Raw genomic sequence first — 14,833 nt, 5'->3', positions numbered from 1 at the left:
ACAGAAACCAAGGCTTCATTTATTACCAACATTCACCAAACTTTAAAATTCTTCAACCAGGAGTTCATCCTGAAACTTCTGAATCAGACACTCTGGCGCTGGGAACTACACATGCGAACCTTAAAATTTTTTCTGAGGTGATTCTGACCTGTGTCTCTGGATGAGAAGAGCTATAAACCAGTAGTTCTCAAACCTGGCTGACGAACCACAAGGATAACCTGAGGACTTAAAAAAATGTGGATTCCTGGAGCCGAGTGGTTGGGCTCACTGCTGCACTTCGGTGGCGCAGTGTTTTGCTGGTTTGGATCCAGGGTGCAGACATGGCGCCACTCGTCGGGCCAAGTTGAGGCAGCGTCCCACATTTCAAAACTAGAAGGACCTGCAGCTAAAATATACAAGTATGTATTGGGGGGATTTGGGGAGAAAAAGCAAAAAAAAAAAAAAAAAGATTGGCAACGGTTGTTACCTTAGGTGCCAATCTTCAAAAAAAAAAAGATTTAAAAAATGTGGACTCCTGGTCTCTACCTCACACTGAGCTGGTGAGAATCTTTGGAGTGGAACTCCAGAATATCTAATTATCAGCCAGATTTTGGAATGATTGCTTTATCCCACATCCCAAACAAGTCTCAACACTGGCCCTCAAGCTGGACTGAAGAGGTGCTCACAGAGTCGAGGACTTCAGTGTTTTAACAAGCAGCCAAGGCCATTCTGGTGTGAGTATTGTGAACCGCGAACTGCAGGAACACTGTGAAGAGATGGATCTCGGGTTTTGAACTTGAAACTCGATTTGAACTCTTTGTCCATCTTGTCCAATCATTTGTTTATAAATTCCAAAAATATAAATTTGCCAAGTATCACCTGTGTGCCAGGCACTGTTTTAGGACTTAAGGAGTTCATAATCTAGTGATGGAGCTAAAAATACAAATAATTATCATGCACTGTAGTGAGTATAGAAATGAAGATACGTATTTTTTAAAAAGTGTTATGTGAACACAAAGGAGGCAGTAACTAAGTCAGCCTGGAGGGGCTGGTGGAGATTTTCCAGAAGACAGCTATGCTGACTTTAAAAGTAAGACAGGAATTCTAGTCAGAGGAAATAGCATGTAAAGCTGTCTCAGTGTTTCTAAAGTATGGGCCTCAGACCACCTTTTCAGAATCCTGGGGACAGGTTACTGAGCACCCCCCAGAACTCCACAATCTGAATTTCTGAGAGGAGGACACAGGAATATGCATTTCTATTGAGCTTCCTGGGTAGTTCTAAAAAACACTAGCTTGTGAAAACTACTGGCAAAGACTTGAAAAAGCTGGTTTATTTGAGGAAATTTAAGCATATGTGTTAAAGTGGGGACTGTTTTTTTTTTCTAAGCCTTTAAAAACCATGTGAGACTTCTGCTTCTGGCCAAGATGGAGTTACAAGGTCCAGATCCCTCCTACCTGAGGCAATGAAATAAGCAGCCAAAAAAACAAGAGAAAAGAAGAAGTACGGGCCAGCCCAGTGGCACAGCGGTTATGTTTGCCCATTCTACTGCAGTGGGGTAGGGTTCACAGGTTCGGATCCTGGGTGCAGACATAGCACCACTTGGCACACCATGCTGTGGCAAGCGTCCCACATATAAAGTAGAGGAAGATGGGCATGGATATTAGCTCAGGGCCAGTCTTCCTCAGCAAAAAGAGGAGGATTGGCAGCAGATGTTAGCTCAGGGCTAATCTTCCTCAAAAAAAAAAAGAAACAAGTTTTCAAGGCCCTGGTTATCGATACCAAAAGAGCAGAAAAAATCCGGTGAGCCCTTTGCTTGTTTTGAGAGAATTTCTAAGCTGTGGTAAGAGAGGAGGAACCCAAACTGAGCATGGCAGACTCTTTGAGTTGAGGAAATGGAGCTGAGAATTCAGGAATATCAAGCAGCCAGAGTCCACAGAACAGAGTACTGGAGGGGAGAGAATGAGACAAGTGCCACACTACACGGTAATAAAGGACTATTTTGTACATCTGTATGCCAACAAATTCAACCACTTGATTAAATGGACAAATTCCTTGAAAGACACAATTACCAACGCTTACTCAGAAAAAAACAACCTGAAAATCCCTATCTACTGAAGAAATGAAATTGTAGTTTAAAACCTACTGACCAAAAAAAAAAAAAAGCATTAACAAACAACAACAGGCCCAAATAACTTCACTTGTGAATTCTACCAAACCCGTAAGAGAAATAATATCGACTCTACACAAACTATTCCAGAAAATTGAAAAGGAGGGACTACTTCCCGATTCATTCTGTGAGGGCTGCATTACTGTGATATCACGTAGAAAAACAAGATCCATGAAAAAAATTGTTAAATTATACCTTATTAAAATTAGAATTTCCTACTTTGCAAAAGACGCTATCAAGAGAATGAAAAGACAAGCCATAGACTTGGGAAAATATAAATGTGATAAAGGTCTTTTATTCAAAATATACAAAGAACTCTTAAAATTCAGCGATAAGAAAAATACACCCCAATTAAAAAGTGAGCAGAAGATTTAACAGACACCTTACCAACAAAGATAAGCAGATGGCAAATAAGCATATGAAAAGATGTTCAGCATCACTTGCCACTAGGAATTGCAAATTAAAATAATGTGATATTACTACACACCTATTAAAGTGACTAAATCCAAAAAGCCTGACAATCCCAAATGCTGACAAAGATGTTGAGGAACAGGAGCTCCCATGCATTGCTCGTGGGAAGGCAAGATGGTAGGGATTTATGGAAGTATTGTGAAAACATATGTCCACATAAAACCTGACATGTTTGTAGCATCTTTATTCATAATTCCCCCAAACTGGAAACAACTAAGATGTCTTTCAATACATGAGTGGATAAACAAACTGATACATCCATACAATGGAATTTTATTTAGTGATTTTATAAAATGTGCTGTCAAGCCAAAAAAAGACATAGAAGAGACTTAAATGCATATTGCTAAGTGAAAGAAGCCATTCTGAAAAGGCTACATACTCTACGACTCCAACTATATGGTGTTCTAAGACAAAAGTATATACTGACAGTAAAAAGGTCAATGGTTTCCAGGGAAAAAGCTTTCAAAGAGTAAAGCACAGGGCATTTTTCAGGGTGGTGAAACTATTTTGTATGATGTTGTAAGGGTGGATACATTATATTATGCGTTTGTGAAAAGTTATAGATATTTACAGCACAAAGTGTGAGCCTTAATGACTTCAAATTTAAAAGACAATCATTTAAGAGTTCCTGCATCCCATCCCAGGATGCAGGCTGTGATAAAAGAATCTAACTGTGCTACAAATGTATGAAAGAACCTTGCTGAAGGAGGTGGGGGAAAGGTGCTGATCTAAGTAACTTTGGAAATGTGTAGGGTGTAAAACTAAAGGCAAAAGAAACCATACCTAAGCACTGGACTTTGGTTGATAAAGTTATTTCCAACAGAGGTGGAAGTTAAAAATTTTGATACTCCTATACGTGTATACTAGAATTGAACAATTAAGTAAATGGTGACAGGATTCTCACTATTGGAGTGGGAGTTACAGGTAAGCAAGAGAGGAGGCTAGAATGGTCCGTGTGATAGTGGATCATAGTGGGAAATATCAGTATGAACATATGTTTAGCTTCATAGAGATACAGATGGTTACGTATATATTAATTATACATGTATTAATTATATATATTACATATATGTATACAGGTACATATTTCCTTGTTCTGTCAGCTGAGAGGATGTGGACGCACTAACAGAACACTCCAGTAACAATGAGCATACTTAGAGCCCAGGTCTCAGTTTCTAATACTTTTCTACAATAAAAGGAACCATGGCTCCCTAAAGAAACAGCTGGTTCTAGGACTGAGGCAGGATATATGCAAGATGATTCTGGAGCAGCTTGTAGTACCAGAAAGCAAGAAAGTGTGGACACACACACACATTAATAGAAGTATGTCAAAGAGAGACAATAGCCAACTAAATGAGTTCTCAATAGCCACAGCTGGAACAATTTGAGCAATAAAATAAAGTAGTATTGGATTTCAGTCCAAAGTATAAAATAAACATCCTCGAGTCCATACTGATATAAATAAATGTTTGAGTAAATAATAAAGAAAGGAGAAGAAACAAATCCCCCAAGCAGAAGAATACCAAGTAATTTATGTCGATACTTCACCCTCAAGGAGGGGGAACATAACTCCCTGCTCCTTAAGTGTGGGTTGTGCATAGTGACTTCTTTCCAAAGAGTATAGTATGGAAAGGGAGGGGGAAAAAGGAACTTTGCAGTAGAGAAATCTGACAAACCCTACCTCAGCCAGGTGACCAGGGTCAACATCAATGGTGACAAATCACGTTGACAGCACGTACCCTTGATATGATGTGATGAAATGGCACTTTAATATGTGGACTTCCTCCCCAAAACACATACCCCCAGCCTAATCATGAGCAAAACTTCAGACGAATTCCAGAGAGGATTCTATAAAATGTCTAGCCCGTACTCCTCCAAACTGTCAAAGTGATCAAAAACAAGGAAAGTCTGAGAAACTGTCAGCCAAGAGGAGCCTAAAGAGACAGGACAACTAAATATAGTGTGGTCTCCTGAATAGGATCCTGGAACAGCAAAGAACATTAGACCAAAAAAAACTAAGGGAATATGAATAAAGTATGGACTTTAGTGAATGATGATGTGTCCACATTGACTCACTAATTGTAACAAATGTAATATACTAGGGCAAGATGTTAAATATAGGGAAAATGGGTGTGGGATAGATGAGAAATCTGTGTATTTTCTCAATTTTTCTGTTACTCTAAAACAGTTCTAAAATATAATGTCTGTTGTTTAAAGGCAAAAATGTGAAATATTAAGGGATAAATTGAACAAAAGATATAGAAGATCTGTTATTGAAAACTACAAAATACCACTGAGATAAATTAAAGAAGACCTAAAGAAATTAAGAGATATACCTTTTCATAGCTTGGAACACTCCTTATTGTTAAGATGTCCCTTCAGTCCAAATTGATCTATTGAGTCAACACAATTTCTATCAAAATCTCAGCAAGCTTTTTGTAGAAACTGAAACTGATTCCAAAATTTACATGGAAGTACAAAATTCCTAGAATAGCCAAAACAATTTTGAAAGAGGACAAAGTTGGAGGACTAACGCTCCTTGATTTTCAGACTTATAAAGCTACAGAAATCAAGACGGTAGACAAATGGATCAGTGAAAGGGAATAGAGTTAAGAAATAGACCCACACATACGTGGACAACTGATTGTTGACAAGGAACAAAGGTAATTCAGTGGCGAAAGAATAATCTTCTCAACAAATGGTGCTGGAACAACTGAATATTCATACAAAAATTAACTTTAATCCATATCTCATGCCATATACAAAAATTAACTCAAAATGTATCATAAACCTAAATGTAATAACTGAAACTATAAAACTCTTAGAGGAAGCTTCTTTGTGACCTTGGCTTAGGCAATGATTTCCTAGATGTGACACTACAAGCACAAGGAACAAAAGAAAAATTAGAGAAATTGGACTTCATCAAAATTAAAAAACTTTTGCACAAGAAAGTGAAAAGACAACCACAGAGTGGGAGAAAATATTTGCGAATCATGTCTGATGAGGAATTTATATGTAGAAGACTTGAAGAAATCTTAAAACTCAACAATGGAAAACAAGCCCATTTAAAAATGGGCAAAGGATTTGAATAGGCGTTTCTTCAGTAAAGATACAGAAATAGCCAATAAGCACATGAAAAGATGCTCAATATCTTTAGTCATTATGGAAATGCAAATTAAAGCCAAGAGATACCACTATAACCTAGTAGAATAACTAAAATTTATAAGATTGACAATGCCAAGTGTTGGCTAGAATCTGGAGAAGCCTGAGCTCTCATACTCTTCTGGTGGAAAAGGAAAGTGGAAAATATTTTGGCTGTTTCTTAAAAAGTTAAATATACACATTCCATATGATTCAGCCATTCCACTCCTTGGTATTCACCCAAGAGAAATGAAAACATACATCCACGAAAGAAGTCCATGAAGACTTTTACACAAATGTTTATAGCAGCTTTATTTACAATAACTAAAAACTAGAAACAACCCAAACATCCATCGATAAGTGAATGGATAAACAAAATGTTGTACAGGAATGCTACTCACAATAAAAAGGTATAAATTACTGATAGATACACACAATACGGATGAGTCTCAAAATAATTATACCATATGAAATAAGCCAGACAAAAAAGGAACACATAATGTATGATTACACTTATATAAAATTTTAGAAATTGCAAACTAATATCTAACAACAGAAAGTAGATCAGTGGTTCCCTGGAGTCAGGAAGGGATCACAAAGAGGAGTGAGAACCTTCTGAGGGTGATGGATAGATTCACTATCTTGACTGTGGTAATGGTTTCATGGATTTGTACATATGTCAAAAATTATCAAATTGTATGCTTTAAATACATGCTCTTGGGCCCAGCCCTGCAGCATAGTTGTTAATTTTGGCAGACTCCACTTTAGTGGCCTGGGTTCATGGATTCAGATCCCAGATGCAGACCTACACCACTCATCAGCCATGCTGTGGAGGCAACCCACATATAAAGTGAAGGAAGATTGGCACATATGTTGGCTCAAGGCTAATCTTCCTCAGCAAAAAAACATTAACTCAAATAAAACTTAACTTTAAAAAAATGCTCCTTTTTGTATGTCAGTTATATCTCAATAAAGCTGTTTCTTAAAAAGTGTGACTTTCAAGGACAGGTATACATAGACACCTGGACAGGATCAGACATCTGAGGATGCCATCTTTCTCTCACCTTTCTTCTTCCCCAAACAGTGGACTGAGTATCATTAGGGAACCTCAGGAAAGGCTCTTCTATCATATGCTCCTGTTTTCAAGGTCTTTTATTCCCACTGGGTACTCAAATCAAGAATCAGTAAAATATCTCATAGGATGATAATAATCTTAGCTCCATTTTTATAAATTGTCACATACTTGCAAATGCACATTCACATATATGATCTAATTTTTGCCCTTCTATGTGTGATGTACATAGGGTGGATGTTACTTGATATGGTCATTTGACAAGTGAAGGCAAATGAAAAGAAAACAATGAAATTCAAGAGGTCTGCTCAGAACTATACGGCAACTTAGCTGGACTGGGAAGTCATGTTTCCTGGCTAGGTCCAGTGTGCTCTGCTGGACACTGCCTGCTGTGTAAGTCAACCCATCTTCTCAGAGTCAGTTGTGAGTGATAATAAATGTGGTAAAATTCAGAGAAGGCAGGCTGAGCAGAGGGTCTCACCTGAGCCTTCTCACCGCTTCTGCTGCAGGGAGCCCACTAACCCACCTTAGAAGTCACTTCACACGCTGAGGGTGATCTTTAACATAATTACAATAGATTACATGAATCAATTATTTTTGTTTGTTGTGGACTCCTTGAACTGAAGTAAACTAAATGATCATTACAGTTAACATTTATTGAGTTACTTGCCGAGTTAGTATTTATTGCATTATTGTGTACTTACTAACAAGCCCATGTGGTAGCCACCATTGGGTCCTCTCCACTTGACAGATGAGGAAACCAAGGCACAGAGTTTCAGTAGCTTGAGTGAAATAGTACAGTTAACGCATGGAAGAACTGTGATTAGAACTCAGTCTGTATGACTTCAAAGCTTCATCCTGTGCCCCTAAAGATGCATTGTACGTAATATATGTAAATTAAGACAGCCTCAGATTCTTGTAAATGGATTGGGAAGCCACAAATTCAATTGCACAGTGCAGAAATCTGCCTGATTCTACAACTTAGGGCCTGCTCCCCAAGTAAGCCGTCCCCCCATTGTTGGAGCAAGGCAGTGGGAAGGCTGATATTGCAAAGCATCACAAAATATACACAACATAAAGAGACTGATAGAGAAGGGGGAAGGAGAATGAACCTTCCCAAACATCCTTACCCTTCTCTTAGGCTTTTGTTTTGTTATATTCTATTTCTATCTCATTGGTATCATGACCTTCAGAAAGTCATAATTTAAACATAAAGAGACAAAACACTTGGATTGTTTCACAATTTTATTTTTATTTTTTCACCCTCCCTACTTGTTTAGCAAAGAGCTCCACTCCTTCCAATTCACTGCTTCTTTCTTGTGTGTGTGTGTGTGTGTGTGTGTGTGTGTGTGGAAGAGTGGCCCTGAGCTAACATCTGTCACCAAACTTTCTCCATTTTTTATGTGGGGTGCTGCCACAATGTGGCTTGATGAGCAGTGCTAGGTCCACACCCAGGAGCTGAACTTGTGAACCCTGGGCCACTGAAGCAGAGCACGCCAACTTAATCACCATGCCACCGGGCCAGCCCCTATTGTTTCTTGTTCCTCACAAAAGAGGAGAATTAACTTTTTTAGAAAAATCAATACTTCTGATTTAGCTACTATCCAAATAAATGGTCCCTTGGGCAAGTCAACTTTTGGGGGTTTCAATTTCCTTATCCATAAATAAAGGGTTACCCTGAGATGCTATTCTAGCTTTAAAATTCCATGATCTCATGTTTCTCTGTTTCTTTCCTTTCTGGTCTGCATATAAGAATTTGGAAATTCCAAGCTCTTTTTTGTTCCTCGTAGTGGGAAGAATTCCTTTTCCTCTTTTCATGTGCCTCCTTTCGCTACCCTTATAAATCCTGGGATATATCCTATGCTCTGAACAAAAGATTCCAATAGCTTCTGGCTGCTCCTGGTCAGATGGACCCAAGGTTGAACTACAGCTCACAGATAAGAAATGGAGGGCGGGATGGGGGGCTACCAGTGGTGTGGAGAGCAGACAGGCATCACTCACTTCCAGGAAAACCTCAGATCAATTGAGAGAATTTGGTACGTTGCTGTTCCATCACTACAGAAGAATTGTTCCAGCCCACAAATATTTCAACTCCTCCAAAGCTGTCGTATTAGAATAAAATTTTTAAGCCTAAAGAAATAGATTCTGATGAGTAAAAAAAAAATCCAAAAGATCATTTTCAGATAGCTGATAATATTGGGGGTTTTTCTTAGGAACTTGTAGAACTTTAACAACAGAAATTATGTTCTTAGGTTTCCGGTTATAGAAGGAGGTCATCAATAGAAAAAGTAACTTAAATAATGTTAATAATAAGATTGAAGGACTGGCCCCGTGGCCGAGTGGTTAAGTTCGCACGCTCCGCTGCAGGTGGCCCAGTGTTTCCTTGGTTCGAATCCTGGGCACCGCCATGGCACTGCTCATCAAACCACGCTGAGGCAGCGTCCCACATGCCACAACTAGAAGGACCCACAATGAAGAATATACAACTATGTACCGGGGGGGCTTTGGGGAGAAAAAGGAAAAAATAAAATCTTTTTAAAAAATAAGAAGAAGAAGAAGATTGAAAACTGAATTTAAATGTAATTTGCATTGCCTCTATCTCCTAGTTTTTCTTTCCTGCCAAACAAAGAATACTCAGCATGGTAGAAAAATACAATTCCATTAATTCAAATTTCCCTCAAAAGAATACAAAAACCTTCTTAGAAAAATATATGATGTTCACATGACCAGGAGATAAAGATTTGAAAAAGGGGAAAGGACTTAAAAATAATATCTTTTTTCCACTTTAAAGAAATTTTAATGCCTTTTTTGAAAATGTAAGAAATTTACATTGTTTTACTGACATTTTTGTGTTGAAAATTTCAACCTTAAAGCTGCGTCCAATAGACTTTAAGTGTTTGTTAAATGCGTGAATGAACCTTATTATGTGGAAGTTAAAAATTCTGGAAACCAGAAGGAAGATATTCAGCTCCTTTAATCATGATTTATAATTGGTTTGGGTTGTGATTAATTCCCTATTTTTTCTATATAAAAAGAGAGTTATACCTTTGGAAAATAATCCTAAAAATCAGAAAATTGTGTGAAGGAAGCAGTTTATTATATTCTATATAAACAAGTAATATGCAATAAACCAGAAGATACCAAGGAAGAAACAGGTTAAAATGAAATAACACAATGCAAACTATAGTCCAAAAATAAAATTGGACAATAAAACTAAAGTAAAGGCTACATTAACTAAAAATTAAATAGGAAAAACACGTTATTTACAGTTTTAGAGATATAATATTTTATATATATGAATGCCAGTCCATTTTAAATATTTTCTTATAAAAGTAATAAATGTTTAATGGTTTTTTCAAGGAGAAAGTACAGAACTTTGTGAACCCTTCTAGTCATTTTCTATGAACGCTTATATATAGTTTTGCTTAAATGAAATCATGATACTGTGCAGCTTGCTTTTTTCACTTGAGAGCATATAATGTTTTTCTTTCCTTTCACTGCGTATACATTTGCTTAATTCGTTTAAGGATTGATAACATTCTATTTTATGGATATACTGCAATTTATTTACAGAATCCTCTATTAATAGACTATTCTGTATTTTATAGTTTTCTCTATTACAAACAAGGATAAAACGAAAATTCCTTTAATTATCTTTGCTTGCTTGTGAAAGTTTATCTGCAGAATAACCTCCTTAAAAAGCTGAGTTCAAGGATGAGCGCTTAAAATTTTGATAGATATTGCTAAATTAATCTCAAAATGTTCTCCCAATTCAGACTCTTACTAAGAATATACGAAAATTCGCATTTCCTTGGCTTCTCACCAACAATTGGGTCTTATCAATATTTTTCATCCTTGTCAAATTAATATGTGAAATGACTCATTGTTGTTTTAATTTGCGTATTTTTAATTATAGGTGAAACAGCATTTCTCTTATGATTATTTATTTTTTGGAATTTATCTCTTAAACCACTTATTCCTCCCTATGTCCACTTTTCTATTAGATTATAGGTTATTTTCTCTCTAATTTGCAAAATAAATTTTATGTTAAGGAAATTAGCCTTTGTCTGTGTTGTCAACCACCACCTCCTAATTTGTTGTCTTTTCATTTTGGTTACGATGCTTCGTACAGTGCAGAATCTTTGGCTTTCTCCAAATGCCATTGATCCGTTTATTTAACAAACATTTATTGCATATTTACTACGTGCTAAAGATACAATGGTGACCAAACAGACATTGACCCGCATCGACCTTAACGATATAGTGGAGAAGCAAACATTGATTAACTAATAAAAAAGCATATAATTTCAGACAAAAGAGAAGTATCAGGAGCAATTTTTTCGTTTATAGCTTCTAGACTGTGATGCTGTATACTTCACATACCATAATTATGGTGTGGGGATTTTTGTTTTGTTTTGCTAATACATTTAAACAAATGTGGGATTTATTTGAGGATGGAGAGTAATGTCGACATCCCACTTTTCTCTCTCTCTCTTTTTTTAAACATGGTTAGTCAATGTGTCCTTTATTGATTGGATGATATATCCCCGGGGATCAGGTCTGCCACATTTCTCACGCCCCACTTACTGTTTGAGTTTGCCTTCTTCTTCGGTTCTAGTCTATTTCACATCTATCTATATCCGAATCAGTACCATACCGTTCTCAATATCATATTTTTGTAATTAATTGCAAGTAGGGACAAGACCAACCTCATTTTTATTTTCTTTTATAACTCATTCTGGATATTGACACTTACTTATTCCTTCAAATCCTGTTGGTATTCTTATGTCTACTTCATTGAGTTTATAGAATAATTTAGTGACAATAAATATCTTGAGTCTTTCTATCCATGAAACAGATAGGCCTTCACATTTGTTTAAGTTTAAGTCTCCTTTTATTTCTCTCCAGTAGAAGTTCAAGGTTTTTTCATATTGGTCTCCATTTATTTTATGTACTCTTCAATTTTCTTTTTTAGCTCATAAGATTATTTATGCAATTTGATGACTTGTTGCAAAGATTTAATATTCCCTTTAGTTTCTTTGACAGTACAGAGCACTTGCAAAAAATATTTGTCTTCTTGTGGCATATCTTTCTCCAGACTGGATTTTTCTACTACTAATCTACCATGCCTCTTTATTTCTTCCTTTCTTTTTCACAGTCTTTTTAATAGATGCTAGCTTATTTCTTTCCAGATTACCATCATTTGATGAGTACAGACCTATACAGACTTTCTTTCAGTCTAGATACTGTGTACGTGGCTTCTCAGTGACTCCCTAGGCCTCCTCATCTCAGCCCTGTTTGTAGATGCCCTCTGGTTTGAAATCTATATGTTAAAGTTTTCTGTTCTACATTCTGAATTTCTGTCATCTAAGGGAGATAGAGAGCTGGCCAGAAGCTGAATCAACTATGATTAGTGGATTTGTTCTGTTTTCTTATTCTGTATAATGTTTTAAATCTCCCCTCTTAGATTAACTCTTCTAGTTAGGAATTTACACTCTTTCTTCAGGGCATAATCATGAATTTTAGTTTTTTCCATTTCTGCTGTTCCATTTCAGGGAACAGCAGACTCTCTTCAGGAAGGATCAGCTGCTAGCATTCCTCTCCCACCCCTGGAGACTGGAGACTGGGGGGATATTGGAGGAGGGGTATCTAAACAGGAAAAACTTCAGGGCATTGGCACTGACAATATTAACTCACAGTGGAGATGAAAAGAAACCTGATAGGGCTTTGATTCTGTTCTTCTCCTGGGCCATTAATACCCTAACGGGTCTTCGTCTTCTTTCTTTTTTCTTTTTGTAAAATCTCAACTTGTGGTTGGAACCCACCACGTCTGAGTGATCCTACTCTGGATTATTTCTCATCTTCTTCCTAAACAGAGAGAAGCACAATTGTCAGTCCTGGTGGTTTTTCCCATCTGGGGTGAGTCACCCACTCTCCATGGAACTTACACTCTAGAAGGGCCTCTTCCTATTTTCTCTTCTTGGCCGACCACACATCCTCCTTGTCCACTTCTCTGCAAATTAAGGGTGCAAGGGTGGGTTTTTACAAATATACTCTTTCATGTTCCCTTTAGTGCTAGATCCAGAAGAGGAGATAGGATCCATATCTCAAGATTCCCAGAATCTTTGGTCTTCACAAACTTTATCAAGTATTATTCAAGGAGTGTTGTAGAGATTTCTTCATTGTTTGTTTTCAAGATTTAGGAGCAGAAAAGAATTATCATCTTGCAAATACCTGCCAGCTTCCCCTGAAAGTCATGTGGCTGCCAGTTTAGGCACACTCCAAGGGGGCTACTACTCATGGCTCAGATCCTTCTTATCTTCACTTTTCAACCATGCCTTTGCTACACTTATTTGTGAGAAAAGAATGCTTATCCCTACTCAGTTTCCATAGAAGGGGAGCATCCATGCCCACTAGGTCAAAGTATGGGAGGAGGTCTTCCAAAGCCTTTCTCTCTACTGCCTCCTTCAGATTTCTCTGAAAGAAGATCAGCTTTCCTGGTCTTTCAGACTTGGGGAGAGGTGGGAGAAGAAGAACTGAGCTTGAAGGCTCGGGGTCTGTTGGGTGCTGAGCTCTCTTTCTATTTTTCACATATGTTGTTTAGCTCTGGCTTAGGAGACCTTGGCTTGGTGGGTTTATTTACGGGAACAGGTGAGATGGGTATTAGCCAGCCTAGATCTCAGCTGGGTTTTGCAATCAGCATTTTTTTCCCCAAAGCTGATGTTTCTCCATCTATCACACTCCTCTGTGAATCTTCCAATTGGTCCCTAACCCAGGCATTTGGGAACGAGCAAGAGTGTTATTCTTCAGTGCCCTAAACCCCAGCATGGCCTGCTTTACTCAGGTTTGTAGGATTTGCATATCCAAAGTACAAAAAAATATCCTTTCCCTTTGCCTAATTCAGGAAAGTTATCCTGAAAATGAACACAAAATCCTGGTTTTAAAAATATGCTCTCATGGAGAACTAGCTACTCAGATGGAGAGGACCAAATGCCTACACTATGGAGAAACAATGAATTTATTATTTCTATGAAATTGTTCTCACCATTTCTTGTCTACCCTGGAGATTTAGAGGAATTTCTAAAATACACGCCCCTGCAACTGATTTCTTGGAAATCAGTCTTAACTGAGACTTATTAAAGTTCAGCATCCAAAAGGTTGCTTTTTTTCCTCTCCAACGTTTAGCTGCAATCAGGGGACAGCAGCGTCAGGTGAGGCTTGTTCCTGACGAGAGTGGCAGGGACGGGACAATCAGACTTCAGCTCTTATTCCAAGTAACTAAGGTAGAAATTCAAAAGCTTTTCTATTCACTATTCTTTTGCAAACAATATATTTCTTTATGTAAATTGACCAAATATGGAAATTCCAAGGTCCACTGTGTGCAAAAAAGATGAGGGCAAACCTTTAAAAAGTGGACCTCTCGGTACATATGTGTGCATTTCTCCCCATGATAACTTGTCACTGTGAAAATTCAGGCAGAAAACAACTCAGAAACCCTGTGTGCAAAACCTCAGGACAGCCTGAAGAATTCCACCAGCGGCACTGAGAAGTGGTTTGTTGATATGGTTCAGCCACGAAAAAACCCACTTTCAAAATCCCTCGCCCACTTATACCAACAGATATGGTTTCCTCTCCCTAACCATCTTTTTAGGAATTTTTTATTTCACAAAGGAAAGAATCCTCTAGAAAATACTTTTCACTTGCGCATAGCCTCCAAACTTGCATATTCCCAACAGGTTCAGTGAAATTCTAGGTCTTGAAAATGTCCAAGTAAAAGAGAAATTGAGTTGAGAGAACAGAAAGACATATCTCAATATAACTGCTTTTTCTGATTAAAAAAATAGTGCAGATTCAATTAGGAAACCTTGAAAACATAGAAAAGTAGAAAAAATACTATAACCACAACAATATATTTGTGTATTTCCATTTATTTTTCCCCCTTGGTACACTCAAACTTACGCACAATTATGATAAATCTGTTTGAAGGTTTGCCTTATTTTTA

The sequence above is a fragment of the Equus przewalskii genome, chromosome 14 (assembly GCF_037783145.1).
Source record: "Equus przewalskii isolate Varuska chromosome 14, EquPr2, whole genome shotgun sequence".
Classification (NCBI taxonomy): domain Eukaryota; kingdom Metazoa; phylum Chordata; class Mammalia; order Perissodactyla; family Equidae; genus Equus; species Equus przewalskii.
Note: the sequence above shows the minus strand (reverse complement) of the source record.